Source organism: Ambystoma mexicanum, chromosome 3q (genome assembly GCF_040938575.1).
Source record: "Ambystoma mexicanum isolate Mex_15411 chromosome 3q, UKY_AmexF1_1, whole genome shotgun sequence".
Classification (NCBI taxonomy): domain Eukaryota; kingdom Metazoa; phylum Chordata; class Amphibia; order Caudata; family Ambystomatidae; genus Ambystoma; species Ambystoma mexicanum.
In genome coordinates this window covers 452,010,400-452,030,959 of record NC_090926.1, presented here as the reverse complement: position 1 = coordinate 452,030,959, position 20,560 = coordinate 452,010,400, and the positions used below count along the sequence as shown (strand labels likewise).

General features: G+C 45.9%; 1 protein-coding gene across 1 annotated transcript in view; it reads right to left on the bottom strand.

Annotated features, from left to right (window-relative positions):
• The window catches only part of DIAPH1 (diaphanous related formin 1), a 1,645,861-nt gene that overhangs the window by 967,985 nt on the left and 657,316 nt on the right, over positions 1-20,560 (bottom strand). The window lies entirely within an intron of this gene.

Sequence of the window (20,560 nt, the reverse complement as noted above, 5' to 3'; positions counted from 1 at the left end):
ATTACTGTGGGGCTTGCGACTAGAATGCCCCACAAACCGGGTATGCTTTCCATAAATTATCCTATAGTACTCTATGGGACTGTGATTCAATTTCCAAACTGCTATATTTTACACAAATGTTTGCTCAGTTCACTGTGCTGCTTGAGACACATTCTCCCAACCTTCAGTTTTTCTTTATACAAAGCGTCTTTTTGCAGGGGTACGGGATTACATTTCCCAACATGCAATGCTTCTTTACCCAAATGATTACTCAAACCATTCTTTTTCCTTCTCAAACTCTGTTTTTTCAAGGTGATTTTGGATCCTTTTACTGCATTCCTCTGTTTTTTTTTTACACTGGGTTGCTCTCACACGACTTGTACACTTCAAACTTCCCTTTGGGTCTCTTAACACCATCCCATTGTTCGACTACCTTCCATGCCCAGTTCTTGCTCTCCTGGAGATGGTTGCAGATCAGTAGGCTTCTTTCTCAGCCTAATTTTGGACTTTCAAGGGAGTCACATTTTCCTTGGTCTCAGCACCTCCGTTTTTAATGTGAATTCGAGGAGTTTTTTCAGCTCTCAATGTGGATCATCTTGCAGCTTTCTGCATCAGGATTCTATGTGCCTTTGCCCAGTTTTCTTGGTGCTGGTGGTGTTGCTGTTCTCCTTGCCCTCACTAAAGACTGCCAGAAGCAGCTGTGAGAAACCAGAAGGTCCCTGGGGATCTGTCATAAAGGTGGCCAGGACACAGTCATAGCTTCTGGATCCAGTTCCGGGGGGTGGTCCAGTGCGGGAGGATCACCTGGGCGAGGGGTCTTCGGGGAGTTGGACACTGGATGGTGAGACGCGGTATACCCTTCCTTATAACACATTTAACCCAGCATACCCGGTAGGATATTTAGGAACTCTGCTCCCTCCCCAAGACCCCCAACTCCCTTTTACAACACCAACACTTTCTCACAGATGGCCCGCTATAAGGGAAAACGGACTAACACCTGAGCCGTGTACGTGACATGTCCCAATACTGTGGTCAGGCGAGGTCAGGCAATTATCGACAATCACTCACACCTGACTTGCATTACACTTCCCCACACTGACCGAGGCAAAGCACACGAGGAAACAGCAGTTTCGAGACGGCAGCTGAGCAAGAGGGAAAAGACGGCAAAACCAAAGAGGACTGCAAGGAGGGAAATTCCCTTGACCTTTTCAACAAGGAAGCTTTACTTTCCAGAGACCTCGAGAATTGAAAGTGTAAGACCAGGAAACCAGGCTGAACAATCCTGCATTGTGTGTCGGAGATACCCGGGACCCTCCCGCGTCAGTAATCAAGGCAGGGATAATCACAAGTTGCCTAAGTGCCGTCCTTGTCTCCAAGAACAAAGCAGAATCAGGGAAGTCAACACAGCCAGTGAGTTGGGAAGACCAATACAAGACCGGTCTGTGTTGAAGCCAAGGTTGCAAGCAGCAACATTGTATGGTGAGCGCTGGAACGAACATTGTTAAAACGTGTGTGGTAAGAGACGCGAGTGAAGTACACGCTGATGAGAGATTGAACTTTAAAGCAAGCTACAATAGCTTTGACGGAGTGGTCGGGCACAGAGTGGGTGCTCAATCAAAGGTCTCTGTAAGGTATCCAGCTGAGAAGTAATAACAGTAGATACATTTGGTCCGAGCCCAGCGGGGGGAGACCAATTGAATGTTAACGAATAAATGTGAATTGAAGTGGTCCTGCAATGGGTCAAGTCAAATACTGCGCACAGTCGAAAGTCTTCGATTTTGGTGAAATAGAGAAAGTTTGAAAAAGTATGTGAATTTGGTCCAAGCCTGGCGGAGGGAGACCAATTGAAGGTTTTGTGTTAAAGTCGGTCCGAGTCTGGCAGAGGGGGACCCGGGGTGAACAGAAAATCACCTGAGAGTTTGTACATGTGAAATCCCAAGAAGAAAGGAACTTTGATGTTGGTTGTTTTGCATCAGGCCCTCTGAAATAAGAGACTTAGAATGACAAAGAGACTTTGGCACAGAAGGCCCTGATGTTGAAGTTCTGAAGTGCATCGTCGTGCTAGAGAAGCCAGAGACTGTGCTAAGCTCAAATGTGAGATCTCCGTTGATCCCCGCTGCAATATCCTGTCTTCCATCTTCATGACAAAGGAATCCATCGACTAGGTTTTTGGCTGAAGATCCCAAAGACTTATTCACTTGTTTGAACAGGAACTCGGAACTGGATAAGAAAAGGATTCTGCCATGTAAAGTATAAGTATTTAAATGTTACTTATGAAAGAGGTAGTAACTGTAACTCAGAGTGAAAAGTTCTTACTTACCTTGAAAATATGTTATGCCATTCTGAAAAGTATATGTAAGGCGGTTTTACTCATCTGTTAATTGGTTGTGCCTCTTTCCCAAAGGAAATGCTGTTGGCTTCACTATTTCTTTCAGAGAATAGGTGTATATGTTTCCCAACTGGGTCTTGCTTCCACAGCCTTGCTGATAGCCTGTTTAGAATAGGTCTGCCTTAGGTTTTACCTAGCTAGAATAACATTGAGTCATTCATAAAGTGTAACATTGGGTTTTGCTCTCTGTGGTCTGTGTTATACAGATGCTAAAACGGTTTTAGGATTATACCTACCTTTAAGTTGCTGATAGCTCCTATTAAAACTATATAGGTTTTACTTACCTTGAGTTAGCTGTGTGCCATCCTAAAATAAGTTAAAGAGATATTGCTTACCCCAGTCTGTGTTCCACTGATCTGAAAAGCAACTGTAATAGTATATTACAACATTAGGTTTTACCTGCCTAGAATAGCTGGGCTATTCTTAAAAAGTGGTCTTTAGGTATAGCTGACCTTGGTTTTTCTGGTGCAATCCTACATTAGTGTAAAGAGTTCTTGCTTATCCTAAGTCTGTGTTCAACTGAGCTGAATAGCAACTGTAATTGTATATTACACCAAAAAGGTCTTACTCACCTGGTATAACTGTTATTCTGAATGTAGTTATAGGTATATACTGTTCCTTGAATAAATGTGTGTTCCACTATTCAGAAAAGTATCCTGGTAACAGGGTTGGTTGATTATGTGATTTCTTAACAAAGTGTCAATGCATGACTGACAGGGTCAACTACCCTTGAATTACTATAAAGTAATCTAAAAGTAATTTATGGTTTTTACTCCCTATGAATAGGCGTGCCTTATACTAAATGTGTATGATAAGGTATGACTTACCTAGACATACTGTTAGTGTTCTGAACAAGGTCTATGCTTTAGTCTATGTACTTTAGAGCATAGTGTTGAGCTTTTATAATGTGTTTATATGATCTGTGACAGTACTTATTTACCCAAGATTTACCTTGATCTACTTGCATTTAAATAAACCCTTTATTTTTACAATACAGTGTTTCTTAGTACCATATGTAGACTACAATTTCTTTGTACTGATCCTACAGTCCTCTTTCCCTTCCAAGATAAGCCTGGCTGCTCTGTGTACGCTACCATATACTCAGGTGGTACAGCCTCAGGTGAATGGTTTTACTAAGCCCCTAGTTGGACTTCAGAAAAGCTGTCCTAACATGGTCTTAGGAACGAAAAACAGTGGCAAAAAAGAAATGAAAAGACATCAAAGAAATTATTTCACACATTTAATTCTGATAATGTAAAGATGATTCTACCAGGAGAGTCAGCCCCAATAATAACGAGTCCTAGTAGTGCACAATCAAAAGCAACGAAAATAGGGGAATCAATGGGCTCAAAAGCAAAGATGGAAAAAGCAGGTGTGCCTTTAGGATCCTGCATGAGTATTCCTTTTTTTAAAGCAAAATCCCGTTAAGGGAATGGTTAGTACCAAGGACAAAGAATTGGTCCTTTTAGTAGAGCCAGTAGACGGAATAGGGGTTATCGATGGAGGATTCACCAGCCAGAAGCTATGGAAAAGGAATCCTTCCAAACCCGAGAAAGTAACAGAGGGCCACCCATTATGCAGGAGAGCTTGTCCAGCCAGATAAGATCAAATGGGTGCAAGCAGCATTAATGGGTCCATCAGTATCGGAAGTGAATAAAGGGGGACTGTATGGCACAGCAGAGGAGAATAAGAGCTGGACGAAGTAAAAAAGGTTGCGGTAAACAACCACCCCAATATGATTGGACATAAGGATGTGCTCAGGAATTAATTGAAAAAACATGCAAATAGATCAGAGGTTTAATTTAATTGCAGTTCATGCTTTATTCAACGATTCCAAAGATCTAATCATGAAGTGAGGTTAGTTCCATCTTTATTCACAGATATTGTTCCACTACGTCTCAAGACATTGACCAGGTGGAGTTTGTAGAGGACCATAGAACTGATTTGGTGGTCTTGCGTATTAGATTGAACACAATCCACGACAATGTCTAAGCCTGTGATTTGAAATTGTTCCATATAAACAAAATATTAGGGCAGGTGTGCAGAAAGGTGAAAGCAATCTACCCTTAGGCCCTTTTGGCTCGGCTATTGAACCACTGGAATGTTGTGTTTCTTTGAATGGTTGCAGGTATGTCTCTTTGGAGAAAATAAGGGTATAGTACCTGAGGAAGACTGGTCATGCATGTCGGGGGTACAAGCCCAGAAAAATTCTTCGGCTCAGATTCCAGTCTTTAGTAAGTAACCTTGTAGCCTACCATCATGAAACAGTAGGTGGCACAGCAGTTTTCTACATGTCCAACCTCGTACCCGTCATAAGAAAATTCAATGTGTTTGCTTTGCAGGAAGTTAGGTTGGTAAATCTACCTGTTTTAGATGGCTATTTTATTATGATAAATGAGGCCAGAAGGGGAATCAAGGGACGAACTTATGGGGGTCTTTTGGTGGGTGTGAAATAATCATTTTGTCCTTTGATAGAGAGAGGAGAACTAAAGTCACTGTATATTTTTATCAGTGAGTTTGACTTGGACATTGGATAACCGAGTTGCAAAGATAAAATGGTTATTAGTTAATGTATATTGGAATACATGCACAACAAATGAAGAGAAATTCTTTGAAGTATTAAACAATATCTTAGAGGAATAACACTGTATACATAATGCTACCGCAGTCTTCTTAATGAAGGACTTTAATGGTTATATCCCAAATTCGGGAATGAAAGACAGTCACTAGTGGAGTGAACAGCCGGATACAAGTAGTGATCTATGCATAGACAAACTGCGATTATCCCATGACTGGATGGCAATGCTGTGAAGAATACTTGGTGCATCAAAAAGACTGGCCCAGATTTGAAAAAGACGGTTTATACGTCGAAACACGTGTCATCACAAAAGGGCACTGAATATATATATAAATTAACACTGTGAATCAAACACAAAGGCTTTTGATCTTTTTCTTTTGAACCTAATTCAGAAAATGGGTGCATTAGCATAATTCGAGTGTAACTATCCCAATTGTGGAAGGAGATGGGCTGAGATTCTGAGTGCATGGTCATTCTCCAGGACGAATGGGAATGTTAAGGGCGATACTTCAAGTAAACCAACATGGAGAAGGGGGAACAGCAGGTCAAATATTGATTTCATACTCATGTCTGAAGAATGGAGTCTAGCCGTAAGGTCGATGAATGTTAAGTTTTGCCCTCAGAGTGATCATGCGTACATGGTATCAACATGGAACTAAGGCAAAATCATATCAATCAGATAACGGTCCTGTGGCCTTACTTGCATCAAAAGCAGAATAATACGGTCTGATGGTCCAATAGGTATGTTATATAGTGTAATCAGGTACTGGATATGGTATTAACCCAATTTATGAGAGGTGGGATTTTACTCAATCATGCATAGGAGGGTATATGGATGCACTACATAAAGTGGCGACCTATCTAGCAAATAATTTAAAGGCACACCATCATAAAAAACATTTGCGGGGCATCACAGATTTGGCGAGATGAAGAGCAAGAAAAGATTGTTGAGGGCTATCAAAGTCTATTAAGGTAGATATGAGGAAGGCACAGGAGGAGAAAATGAGGGAATTAGGTCTGAAAACCAGGCCCATACGAGTTGGCTAAAATGTTATCGCTACAAGCTAAATGACAGAAAATGCTGGCAAATTTCAATTAAATTTAGTTTGCGACTGTTTTGGAATTGTGTGAATGTTGAGAACGATAAATACAGATACAACGCTCTATCAATGGAAAATCCAATCCCTGAGGCAGTAAGGAAGAAGTAACTGTTTGAAAGGTTTGGGATCCCGAGTGGAACACACCCACATTTTGAGGTAAATGATTTGGGGCAGTGGAGGTGAGGGTTTACCATTGACTTGTGGAAAACACTATTAAGAAAGGTAAATGTTCTTGGGCATCGGGCCCCGACAATATACCAAATTTAGTTCAAAAGAAAAACCCAGAGTTGTGGGCAAATCTTCTCTATAATCTATTTAGCCACATAGCAGTGGAAAAAGGCCACTGTCATGGAAGGTTTGCTATACAGCACCAGGGAGCTTTAGCACTATTGCCCTACTTGATTTGTCCTCTAAAATCTTCACCTCCTTGCTATTACAAGATCTTGCTCAATGGGCAAAGTCTTTTATTAAACCGTTAAAGTGCCAGGTGGGTTTTAGGAAATTCCATGACAACGCTCAATGGCTTGATAATCCAATTGCTAAAACATCAAGCTTAAAAAAGCACACTTTATCCCCTATGCGTAGCAAGTATAGACTTGGCAAGTGCCTTTGACAGTATTGATCGAGGGAGGCGCTGGAATAAGATACACATGGGGGATTCCGGATGGGCTATAAAAAAAAAGAAAAATACTCATGGAACTTCACTCTCAGACGATAATGCAAATACGCTTAGATAATAACAGTCATCTGGTATTACCTATAAAAAACATTTGTAGGTCTTTGCCAGGGTTGCGTCTTGGCACCATTCTTATTTAACTTGTATCTATCAGATTGGAATGCATGGTAACCAGCAGGGTGTTCACACCAATAATTGGTATATTAACTGTACCAATATTGTTCAGACGATATTATGCTGTTCCATAAAACTGCAATTGCTATGCAAAATGCACTTAATACAGTCTCAGAGAATTTGTTGGAAAACAGGTTGAAGGTGAATGCATCCAAGACTATTATCTTGATTTGCAAGAGGAGTCGACAAAAGGAAAAAAAGTAATTGGTATGTTGATGGAGAGGTAATTAAGATAGTGAATGCCGTCTTATCTTGGCTTCCCTATCTGCCGCAAGGATAAGGGATCTAATGCGGCAGTAAGAGTACAAGCTAAGATAGCAACGTTATGTGCCCAGGCAAGGAACATCTACACAAAATATTCTAAATACACCCTAATATCGATTAGGATGTTTTATGAGGGTATGGTGATTTTAACAGTTTTGTACGGTCTGGAGATGGCAACATTAGACTGGAAAGGCTCTTGAGAGACTGGAAGGGCCAATTTGGAAAAGATTACTTGGTCTCTCAAAGACAGTCTCCCTGGTGATGCTAAGGTATGAACTGGGGACAACCTTTTGGAAAGCTTTCATTAACACTACAAAATTACAGCTTTATTATAGATTGCTATGCCTACTTCCGGAGACAATTTGATGATGTGAATAGGGCAGACATAAAATAAAATGGTTTGTCTGTAAATAATTCTGTAGTGGACTGAGATGATTCTATGTAGCATTAATTCTGAACTAAGGACGCCAATAGAAAACCTGACAAAAATTTATAATAAAGTAGTACAATTAATAGATTGGGTGGAAAGTATCTGCAGTGATACAAAGGTTCCCCTGTCCCATAGCTGCCTGCCCTTCCGAGTCCAGCTTCATACTAAGGTTGGAACGCCAACGGTTACTCAATTCCATCCCTGAGTGGGGGGCCCATATACAGCTCAGTGGCGATGGCCATGTTGTGAGCTACCTATTTTCACCTCCCTCCTTCCAGACAGACCATAAGACCTCCAGCACTGGGTGCATCAGGACTCCTCAAGATGCAGGTTTTGGGAATCCACAACCACTCGTCTAACATGGCCGGGCCAGTACCTCATTATCCATTGCTAACAATTGTTTCCTTGAGCCTGGAGAAAAATGACCCACCAGGGCTCTCAACTGGGACACTTTGTAGTACGCTGCTAGATCCGGGAGTCCCGCATTCCCCCTTAACCCCTCTTTGTATCTTATAGGAGATCCTAGGTCTCTTCCCCACCTAGAGAAACCGCAGCGTCGTTCGTTTCACCTCCATCAAGAATGACCTGGATACTGATATAGGTAGCATCTGGAATAAGAATAAAAACCTGGGGAGAACCACCATCTTTATAGAGTTCAGAAGTTCCATCCTTGATACCGCTGACCCCGCCCACCTCTCCATGTCTCCCTTCACTGCTGACAAAAGGGGGAGAAAGTTGCTGGCAAATAGATCCCTTGGGCATTGTGTCACCTGCATCTCCAAACAGCAAACAGCAAAACCTTTTCTTCTGCACCTTGAAAGGAAGCCCTGCCACAAATTCCCCTTCTCTATCCAATAGTCCCCCGCTATGACTGCACAGATTTCTCCAGATTTACCTTGAAGCCCGACAGTTCCCCGTAACGTTCCAAACTACGCAGCACATGGGGGGCTGATTGGGATGGCCTGATGATATAGGGTAGCATCATCCGCAAATAAGCTTATCTTACAATGTGTCCCACCCACTGTGACACCTCTAATCTCCCCATTATTCCGGATCGACACTGACCACGGTTGCATCACTAGGTCATATATGAGCGGGGATAGAGGGCATCCTTGGCGAGTACCTCTCCCTAGTAGAAAAGGCCCAGATTTATTCCCGCTGACTACCACTTTGGCCGTAGGTCTTGAGTACAAGGCCGATATCCACCTGGGACCCATTCCCAGGAACAAGAAGACCTCCCCCATGAAAGCCAAACTCACCCGGTCGAACGCCTTCTCAGCGTCTAGGGAGAGTAGGTGCGCTCTGTCCTCCCAGACTGCCCATGTACTCAACACATCAAGAGTTTTATGCATACTGTCTGCTCCTTGCCTGTTTAAACACAAACCCCTCCTGGTCCAGGTGGATCAGTCGAGGAAGGTATTTCTGTAAGCGGGTAGCTAGAATACTGGCAAAGACCTTTGCATCCACATTTAGAAGGGAGATGGGCCTGTAAGAGGTGCATTCTGCAAGGTCCTCCCCGGATTTTGGTATAACCGCAATCAGGACCTGAAGAAATGTAGGTGGTATTGTGTCCTGCCCCACTATTGGATTAAACAGCTTGGCCAGAGGCTTCGCCAGCAAGGTTTGGTACTGCTTGTAGAAGTCGGCTGTGAAGTCGTCCCCCCCACTGACCCATTCCTGTCTTCAACCTTTTAATAGCTTCAAGACCTCTTCCCCGGTTATCTCCCCCTCCAGGGACCCTCTTCTCTGCATCTGTAAGTTTAATGAGGTTTTGCCCGGCCAAGTAATGCCACATGTCCTCCACCGACTCCTCCTTCTGTCTAGCATACACCTCCTTATAGAAACTTGCAAAGTGTTTCGTTATGTCCGCCCCCCATTTCAGCATCTATCCCCATATGTCTCGGATACCGTCTACCCTCCTATCCACCCTACAGCCTCTTGTCCTATTCACAAGGAGGGCCCCCACCATGTCTCCCCTCTCAGAATATCTCTGCCGGTTGCATCTCTTCTTGACAACCTCTCAGATGAGGACTGTATGTAGTGCCTGTCTATTGTCTCTCTTTTCTCAGTCTCCCTGTTGTCATTAGTTTCAAAATAGGCCTGCATCTCCTTCCTCAAGAACTCCCTGAACACTATCTCTCAGCAGAGTGTTGTTGCACCGCCACCTATAGCTCTGCAGGACCGTCGGTAATCGCCAGTCCACTACTACAAGCTTATTGGTCTGACCACGTAATGGCATCCACCCTTGGCACTCCGACCTCCCCTTCACCTGGTGTCAAAAGGAGGACAATTCTCTTGAACGATTCTGTATAGCCCCCCGGTCCCGGCCATGATCTACACCATACATCCACCCAAATGTGCTCCTGTAAAAGATCTCTCAGGGCTAGGTTGTCCTTCATCGCCCCTCTCAACTCCGTCCACTTCGCTGACCACCAGTCCAACTTGGGGTCCACTATCAAGTTGAAATCCCCACCCAACATCATGGCTCCCTCTACCCGCCCATCCATCCATCCATCCATCACCCTAAACACCCGACGTAAGAAACCCACCTGGCCCACATTGGGTGTGTAGAGGGTTGCCAGTGTGAGCCGCATTCCCTCGCATGAGCCCTTTATTCCCAGGAATCTACACCCGAAGCCCCTCTTAGTCTTGATCTCCGTCAAATGAAATGATTTGCCGAGGAACCTTCTCTATATTGAGAATCCATGGCACACCCAGTCTTCCTCCCACCCACAGTCACGCAACAGCCACCCACCCCACCCTCCCCACACCCATCCCCCCCTTCTTCCCCTAGATTGAGGCGTCCGTCTCCATCTCCCAGTATTGCTGGGCATGGTCACCGAACCACCAGGGACTCGCCCACTGCCCTAGGTAACCTGTCAGGCAGGTCTGTCACTCCCGTGACCCCAAGCCGATCTGGGGGAGGGGGGGTCAATTGATCCTCATTGGTACCAAGCCGAGGCCCCGAGCCCCTCCCCAAGACCCTATTTCGCCCTTCTCAACCCCACGTAAACAACCCTCAGAACATTATGCATATTTTAAAATGTGAAGTCGCACAAACGGTGTATCACTGGTCCTCTTTGCACCGGCAGAAAAACAACCAAACAGTGGCAACTTTATGGTCAATACCTTCCCCCCCGGGCATTCAAGCACCCCACAGGTGACAGAGAGAGTGCAGGTGAGCAGCATTATTTTAACGCCTCCCCACTTCACTTCAGGTTCCCCCCGACGTCCGCGGGGGAGGAGTGTTCAGCTTCTGAAACTTTCGGGCTCCTCTCACCCTTCGCTTTCCTCAGGCCGATTCCGGGCCTCTGGGTCCCCCAGTCAGTGTCCAGCCCCCTCCTGCCATGCTCCGTTAAGGGGCCCTCCCGACTGCCAACCAGGTCCTCCATGATGCTTCAGAGGTCTACCTCGGCAACCATATGGTGCCTCTCCCCCTCCCATTCTAAGACTAGCGAGAATTGGTATCCCCAGCGATACTTGACCCCTTTCTCCTGCAGCCACTTAGTGAGGGCCCCACACATTTCCTTCTCAGCATAGTGTAGCCTGAGAGGTCCTGGAAAATGGACACTTTTGAGCCACTGTATTGTATTTCCCTTAGACTTTTCGCTTTCTCCAGGATCCTCGCCTTGTCCCCATAATAACGTAGCCGTGCCAGGACTGTGCAAGGGCCCTGCGCTTCTCCACTTGCCCGATGGACTCTGTCCATCGTGACCCCTTCAGCGGCCTCCGCTCCAAGGACTATCTTTATTATGTCCTGCACCTTATGTTCCAGGCCGAGCGGGGTCTCGCCTTCCATCTCCACCAGTCAAAAGAAGGGAAGATTTTTTCTTCTCTCACGGTTCTCAATATCGTCTACCTTGAGGCGTAGCTCCTCTTCTCTACGCTCTATTTGCATGAAGCACGCCTCCATCTGTGTCTCCAGCAGCCCAGTGGACATTTGGTTAGCCTCAACCCCATCCATTCTGTCTTCCAACGTGGACACCTTAGCTGAGAGTTCAGCCAGTCGTGCCCGTGTGTCCGTTCTCATCCCCGAATTGCCTCAAGGATGGTCTGGATGTCTGTTTTCATAGAGCCCAGCTCCTCCGGCGCTGCGGCTGCACTCCTGGATTCCATCACGTCTTCCGCTGGTATCTGAAATTTTGCCAAAGTCTCCTTCCAGCTCACAGATTACCCACTTCCGCCCCTCCTTTATTCTCAGAGAGTCTTCAATGTGGCCCGCCTATCTAGGGGTACTCCACCCAGTGACGGCCTGCGTCAGTGGCCGGTGCGAACCTCCGTTCAAGGGGGTCCCCATATGGCTGGGGATGTATCCCACCTCAGAAGTACTGTCGCCTGTGCCTTTTGCTCCACAGGGGTGCCCCCCCTCTGCTAGGCCACGAAGACCCCCCACATATGGAAACCAAGGCACAATCACCATATACTAGTGATACGACAGACACGAGGTTCGATTTTCCAAGTAATATGGTTTATTTCAAAGTACACTCAGTCGGCCGACTGGGGTCTACGTCTCGCAACGTGTGTCACCCAGACCTCGTGAGACGCAAGAGAGCGAGCATCGCTCAAGCAGCAACATATATACAAACATGTAATCTTTGAAGGCAAATCAAACCGCCCATAATGTATCTTCTAGAGCTAGGGTTCGGTGATTGACAATTATGACACATTATGACAGGTTTCTTCTTTAATCTAATTATACTTATTCAAGCAACAGTTGCAGAGACAGTTCTTTGTTATGGAGAACATAAAGCTCTTGTTCAGCAAGGATATCCTGTTCGTAGGAGAGACACATTCCCTAGAATGTTATCTACCAGTTTCTATTCGTGAACTGGGGGTCAGCCTGCTCTGAGGCAGATCCGCGAAGGAGGACCGCTAGAAGAATATAATTCATGCTTTAACTGCCTATTGCTACAGCTTTGGTGAGACAGGTCGGCACCTGGGCAGCTGATTAAATGCTGTTTCTGCTTGCCTCCAAGGACTTTGTGAGGGAGGAAAACAATGCATTTCTGTACTGTTTGGCATTCCTGTCTGGGTTGATCTTTCGACATGCAGGCTGTGGCCTCGCACCGTATGAGCTTGTAGAATAGAATACATTTTGCAAAGCACAAGACAGAACTCGAAGAAAAAAGCAAATGGCGGATATTACACAAAATGGACGCTCTCTGGTTATAATGACGATTCTGTGTTTGCGATGTTTGTCACATGATGTGATTGGCTTCCGGCCAACCTAATATACATAATATACACGATTAGGGTTGTTTTCTAGATGGACACCTCCCGAGGCACCCCAGGCTGAGGCACTGCGTCTCCCTTGCTGGTTAGCAGAGAATTAGGTGTCTCCTCTGCAATGAGTGCATCTTGAGGGTTTTGTCCTGATTCGCCCCCCCCCACCCCTGCAGTGATTCCACTGAATTGCAGCAGTCTCCTGGGGTTAGGGGTGCGCCCCCCCGCCCAGGGTGCAGCCTCCCACTGCTACTACTGGTGCTAGTCCCGCCTTCAGCACGCTCCTCGAGCTATCTGCAATGTGATGCAGGGTACTGCATTGCCCAGAAGTCTCCCAGGCCCCTTTCTATGTGCTCTTTTCCCCAAATCCTCTCACAGGGGAGCATCTCCGTGAGCCAGTCACGGCTTTGGTTGGCGCGTGTAGAGCAAGTGCCTCTCTGCGGGATCCCTGTGCGTCTCTTTCCCCCAGTTGGGCCTCCACAAGCATACAGGGTGTAGCGGGCGCATGACTCCTCCCCCAGACTCTGGCGGTCTCCCGGTGCTTGTATCAGGCCCCCAGCACCTACCGTAAATCCACCTTCTCACTGCCGCACGAGCGGGTGGGTGGGGGGGATTCCTCCCTGTCTCCTCACCGCCTCCTTCCTCAGCCGCGCTGGCGTCAGGGAGGGCGTGCTCCAGTGTCGGCCCGGGCAAGCCACTCTGGAGGAGGGGGGGACTCAACGCCTCACTCGCCAGTCATATAGGGCTGCCTCAAGACCGTAGACTCGTCCGCGCCTAGGGAGCCACCTCTGCCACTGCACGGATCTCAGCTGTCTCGTCCCTCGGAGCTGCAGGTCGGGCAGTTCGCTTTGCGCCCACGTTGAGTAGCGCGCGGCTGGGGGGTTGGGTGCCAGCAAACACCAGGCTTTTTGCCAGACACCCAGGCAGCCTCAGAACTCCACTTCTCGACCCTTCAATCGGCTTCAGGTTCCAACACCATTAATTTCAATTTGGAGGCAGGCATAAGCCCGTTCTTCTCTGTAACACCACAAAAATCCCAGGGCTGAGGACGGAGCTCACGGCTCAGGCAGCCACCTTGCCTGCTCCCCCTGTTGGCCTCTGTGGAAGTATTTTAATTAAGAGTACGATTCCGACAGTTGTAAGTAAGTATACAATGAAAATCATGTTTAGTAAGGTGCTTTAAAATGACTTTTTATATATGTGTTAAAATATTTTGTGAACGCAAATAAAAAAAGTTTTAAAAAAATGCTCATTTATAGATTGGCCCAAACATACAGAGTTAATGTCACAGAAGTATGTTTGTTCGGCATCAGTTTTAGTAGAGAGGCAAAAGTAGGTCCAAGTAGTACCACACTCTTATGTTACAAGCAGGAGCAAAATAGCTCCCAGCTCCCTTTAATTTCGAACCCTGATCAGATATTTTCATTGAATGTAATAGCAACAAATAAACCATACTGGGTTCTCATAGAAGCTCACTCTTTGCCACCATGCATCTTAAATAACCTGTGCTTGCTTGGTAATGTGGTGATCACTGGACATGGTTTAAACAGAAGATGTTTCTTAGCCTAAATGTAAATGAAACACCTACCTTACCTGGCCCTATTAGTACGATGGTGTTCTCCCCATCTACAACTGAAAAACGCAAGGTGCTCGCCAGGATCTTTAGTCAACATAAAAAGTCTGTTCTTAGTCCGAAACCTAATCTAACTGGCCCTACCACTGTACACAAATTATAAGACCTAGAATAAATGCATATTAGGCTTAAGATCATGTAGCTGGCCCCCTCCTCGCTTCGCAGTTCTTGAATATTAAGGTTCATAGAAAGGAAATGTTCATCACAGTTCTCTGTATTAACAGTTTGTCACAGTTCTTGGTATTTGGCTTTTGCCGACAGTACCTAATTCAGAAATCACTCAAGATTCACTGCATGCCTTTTTCAAATAAATTGGTTTTCCTTTCAGTCCTCCAGACTTAGAAGTTTCACTGAAGCAGAAAAAAGGTTACTTTTCTCATTACCTTCCACATACTTGGGATATATTTTGGCAGCCCCTTTTCCAGGGCTACTACACCACCTCTGAGGATTGTAATCAGTCTCTATGTTTTATTTAACTTTCTCTCATGGACCTCCTGGCTTACACCCTGCTCGAGGATTTCCTCAAGTTTACTCTCTGTCTAGTCTATAGGTTTTTCTTGTTTTTTATGGGTTTCGGTGACTAGCATTCTCATAAGCTTCGCCTTCACTGCAGGTCACCAGGGCTTGCATTGCCATGTGTTCGTTGCAGAGTTCTTCAGCCAATCTCCCTTTCTAGTGTCCAAAAGGCATGCCTGGTGCTCCATGGCCCTCTCCGGGGAGTTCAGTGGCGTTTGACACCCTTGCGTCAAGCCACTTCCTACTGTTTGCAGGTGCCAACCTTCTTGGTAGCTCGCCAGTACCTCTTCCTGTGGCTTCCTCCAGCGACGGCCTTCTTGTGTGGTGATCTTGCTGGTACTTACTTGGGCCTTCCCTGGCATTGGCTTTCTAGTGGCCTCTCTGGTTTCCTCTAGCAACACTTCTCGTGGGTTTGCTGATATCTTTCTCAGGTTTCCTCTAGTTTCAGCCTTCTCTTAGGTTGCCGGTCTCTATACTCCTTCCTCTGTCAGAGTCTCTTCAGATGTGAGCGGCAAACCTTGTTTCGTTGGCGTTACTGGGCTTGGCAAAGTTCCATAGGTTGTTCGCCCACACTTACCCTCAGGTAGAGCTAGTTACATGGGGTAGCGGCAACATCCGCTCTCAGCGTTTCCACCCCAGAAGACTCAACGTCAGCTGCTCTCTTCTTCTCCAGGTGAGAATCAAAAAGAGTCTGTATAGTGGGTTCTGTAACGAGAGACAAAGTACCGTTGGATACAAGACTTCACACTCGAGGGAGGAGGGGGGGTCTGCTTTTCTATCAGACCAAGGCAAAGGTTTCATGAAAGTAACAACTTGCATTACTCTCATAAGTGGAGAATACTGGGTTTAATGGAGATCTCAAACATTGGGAGACCTTGTCCCCTGAAGGGTGGAAACTTAGTGAGATCCCACTTGCCCATACCCCTAAGGAGGGTCATGCATAGTGCGCTCATCTGCCTAGTCGCAATGGGGGTGGCTCTACTTTGGGTAGAAGGGGCGAATACCCTGGATTCATCAAAAAGTAAACTCCCAGTGCTGGGTGAGTCCTCCCAGCAGTCGCAGCTACAGGGAAACATCTTGTTGAATAGCTGGGTGATAATGGGTGGACTATCTGGGTGCATGAGAAGACGTTGCTTCAGTAATACTCAGCCCTGCAAGATGATAGAAAAATGTAATATTGGAAAAGTTGGTTCTCAAAGGAATGTCATGAAAATTGGGTACATCATTGTGGGAGGACCGATGGGCTCTTTCCCTTCAGAAGACTGTGGGAAAAGAATGCCTGGTTAGGCAAGAATCAAATGCATACCTTACTACATGATCTACTAACTCGTAGGCTGATGATGATGAACTGGCTTCAGAAAAAGAAACAATCTCTGTAGGCTGTTTGACTCCCTTACCCAGATGGTCGCAATTTTTACAGATTTTATGCCTGAAAAACTCCTGTTGACAGCCGGAACTGAATGCAGCAAAAATGGCCAGAAGGGCTGAACGGTGATGTGCCCGTGAAGAGCTGAGTGTAACTGCAAGACTTTTTTCACTCCAAGCTGGACCTCAAATTGAGACTAAACCAAGAGAAATGTTTTTCGGTATATACTGGGCCCCCCTCTATATGCAGAGTACAGAGCTCCTTGACAATGATCATTGCTCAGTTTGTGGGTCGGAAGACTGGAGACTCTGGGGCTGCAACAGGGTCAAAGAGTTCTGGACAGATGTTCTGAACACTTCAGAATAGCTGCTGGCCACTTGGTCAGATACCTGGCCCTGGCAAACTTCTAAAGTTGTTCATGTATTGGCATGGGACAATAGTACTGGATCTGTAGGGTATTGGTCTGGTGCCAAGAAACAAATACCAAGGGGTTGGAAAACTAGAAAGAAATCACAGATAGGAGGATTGGATTTCGGTTTTCCATATCTTATCCAAGTTTGAGAAAGTGATGCATCTGAGAAGGACAAAAATGCTCTATACCTGGATATGTGGCATCATATATATTTCATTTGTATGACAGACCACGGGACCGCAAAGAATACAGATACACATTGAAGTGATCCGAATCATCAAGCGTGTTTTATTTTGTGTGCTTGTTGTGCAACAGGTGACTCTAGTCACCCTGTGTTGTGTGTCTCATCTTTTGGGTTGTCATGTATGGACTTTGCGCTATTGAATAACGAGGGATGCAAATTCACCAATGCACTGAGGAAGAGACGTGTGTGATGTGGTCTGACTTCCATACTTTGTGATCAAATGATCTTGCTGAGATAGGACTAGGTCTGTGCCTACCACTATTATATTGCTTAGCAGGCGGACTGCAAATGTGAATTCTGCCCCCCACCATACACATGTACTTCTACTTTGTTATACACTGTTTGTGTACATCATTTTGAAAGCGAAAATAAGGCAGGAAAAAAAAAGTTTGAGAATGGAATGCAACCTCGCCTTGTCCTTTGGTACTAAAAAGAACCTGGACTGAAAAACTACTCGGTCTCCAACAGAAAAACCTTCTCAATTAGCCTTACCCAAGTAATCAGAGAGAAAGCATGAGCTACCAAGATTAGATGAGTGTTGAGAAAGAGATGGGTAAAAGTAAAGTGGGGAGAGGGGAAGAAGGGATGAAACAGGGGGGTAGAGGGGAAGACTGAATGTAGACTACCAAAATAATGTCAGTATCCTTTGTTTAACTGTGGCAAAAGAAAGGACTGCCACACACAAGAAAATGAGCTCATTGGGCCAGAAGTCTTTAGAACCCAAAATGCTGTCTTTAACCCCATTTTGGGAAGATGTAGTTGATTTAATGTAGGGTATTGTTGAAGAAGTGGAACTAGACTTTTCAGTAAGTATGTCTTTTCCTCTGTGTGTGAAGAAGGGGAAACATGATTGCCATTGAATGTGCATGTCCTAACCTTCTCCTAAACATCTAGCACTAGTTTGGAAAGACATCCTGTATCAGATGAAAGCTCGTACACACATTCTGTGATGTGCATTCATAGCTTTAGCTTGCAGCCTGCTATAACGGCTTTTGACCATCTTAAATGGCGAGCATTGTTACTGTGGATAATTTGTCCATTCATGTTCAGTGCGTTCTCTTTAAACGACCATTGAGTGACAATGGTGGATGAGAAAGGACGAGTTTCGCATATCATATCGACATAGTAAATGCAAAACAAGCCTACTTTGCCCAGTCGGTAGAGAAGGCTATTAGCAAACCTAAAGCCCTATTCGACCTTGTCCAATCCCTGTCCACCCCTAAGGCTGGACATCATGCAGTTCCCCCTTCTCAGGAACTATGCGACTCCATTTCTACTTTCTCCGTGGAAAAAATTGCAATTATCTGTGACAATATAAAAACGGACTCCCAGTCGATCACGAAGGGTCTAGCCCCTGTTATACCTCCTCCTACGACAGGGTCCTGGTCTACTTTTCCCCCATTTCTATAATTCTGATGTTCTTTCTGCTATTTTAAAACTAAAGTCTGCTTCCCCTGATGGGGCCATACCCCTGGCTCTTCTGCAGGAGTCGGCTGATAATCGATTTCATCACTTCTACTGTTAACACCTTTCACAACAGGAATTATACCAGGCCCCCTCAAACACGCCTTAGTTATCAGTCTGTTGAAAAAGCCCTCACTCAATCCAGAGGTATCGGCCAACTACTGCCAGATTTCCCTTCTTCCATTCTTAATGAAGGTCTTGGAGGCACTAGTGTCTCCTATTCTTTCGGCATTTCTTGAATCCTTGCATTTTCTTGATCCTTTTCCATCAGGTTTTCGGCCTGGCAGAGGCACTCAGTCGGTCCTAAATGGACAACCTGATGTGTACGGTTGATCAGGGCGGTGTCGGGGCAGTCCTGTTATTACATCTCTCGGCTGCCTTCGACACCGTCGATCATGCTCTTCCCATCTCCCGTCTCCCGTCTCTCTGAGGCTGGGATTGCTGGCCAAGTGCTGAAATGGTTTATTGCGTTCCTTGCGGATCGCTCGCAATCAGTATCTCTCCCTCCTTTTCATTCTGCCCCGGTTCGCCTATCTTGTGGCGTTCCTCAGTGATCAGCATTATCCCCTATTCTATTTAATATCTATATAAGATATCTTTTGCTCCTCATTGCTGCACATGGGTTCCGCTTCTACTCTTATGCAGACGATACACAGATTCTTGTCCGTCTCCGAAACGGCATCTCACCTCAGGCACTGCCTTGAGGAACTAGGTATACGGATGTCACAGAATTGGCTGAAACTTAACGGAAGCAAAACCGAGGTTCTTGTTGTAGGCACTCCCAGTTCATAATCTTTCAGGACTGCAGAGTTTTGGCCTCCATCCCTCGGTCCTCTTCCTTTACCTGTATATCCGTACTTGGTGTGCGGATCTCAGCCACACTGATCATGGATGAACAAGTCAGTGCGGTATGTAAATCCGGTCATTTTAAACTTAGGATCCTCCAAAAGGTTCTTCCTTTCATCCCGGCCGCAAACCAGGCACTAGTGGTTGCGGCCTTGATGCTGAGTGTGCTGGATTATTGCAACTCGCTCTACCTGGCGCAACGCACCCATCTGACAGGACAGCTACAGCTCCTGCAGAGCGCTGCGGCCAGATCCATTCTCCACCCTCCATTTCGTGCCCACATGACTCCATTAATGCGTCAGCTGCATTGGCTTCCTGTTGCCTAGCGAATTATGTTTAAATCTATGTGCTTGGTGTACAGGGCCTTCTATGGTAATGGAGCAGAATACCAGCAGGTTAAATTTCCTCGCTGCCGGCCTACTCGTGTCCTCTGTTCTCAAGGGACTTGTCGTTTGAAGGTGCTCCGCTTTAGACTCGTCCGTAAAGGTGGTCGGTTGTTTTCGGTAGCAGCCGCTAAGGGATGGAATAATCTGCCTCTCGCCCTGCGTGAAACTATTGACCATCTCACCTTCCAGCGGAATCTGAAAACTTTGCTCTTTAAATAGTGTCCTGTTTCCTTCTGCTTTCCATCTTCACTTCCTCTCTTTAGCGCCAGGATACCCTTGGGTGAACGTGCGCTTGACAAATATCAATAACATAACAAGGTTTCCCTGCTCCCACTCTAAGTCTCCACCACTGCGACAAATTCTGAAGGAGTTTGGAGGGGGCAGGGGCGGGTTGAGTTGGAGGGAGAATGAAGATCCTAGGCAGGACTATTCATCCACCGGTGTCCTGAACTTCAGGTCCAGTCTTCTCATGGTGACTGTAGTAGAGCAGACACTCCAAATGCGTCAGGGCCTCTTTCAAAAAGTCAACCTATAAGGAAATCCCAGGGTTGCCTTGACTGCCGAATAGAATCGCAGCTCCAAAAACTTCATCACTTCCAGTAAGAGTTCATAAAACACTTATGGTATGAGGTTGTTCCTCTTCATCAGCAGACTCCTACTCATAGGTAACCTCTATGAAGACGGGTAGTAAGGAGGTGGAGGTGTGGCTGTCATCAATGGTGGAGGGGAGGACGGAGGTGTCTCCTACCAGCAGCAAAGGCAGAAAAGGTGGGAGCACTGGGGGAGAAATTGCTGGCAGTCATACTATTAGTGCCCTAAATGGAGGCAAAAAGATCCATGTAATGGGAGAGACAAAAGAGTATAGAGATATTATTTATCC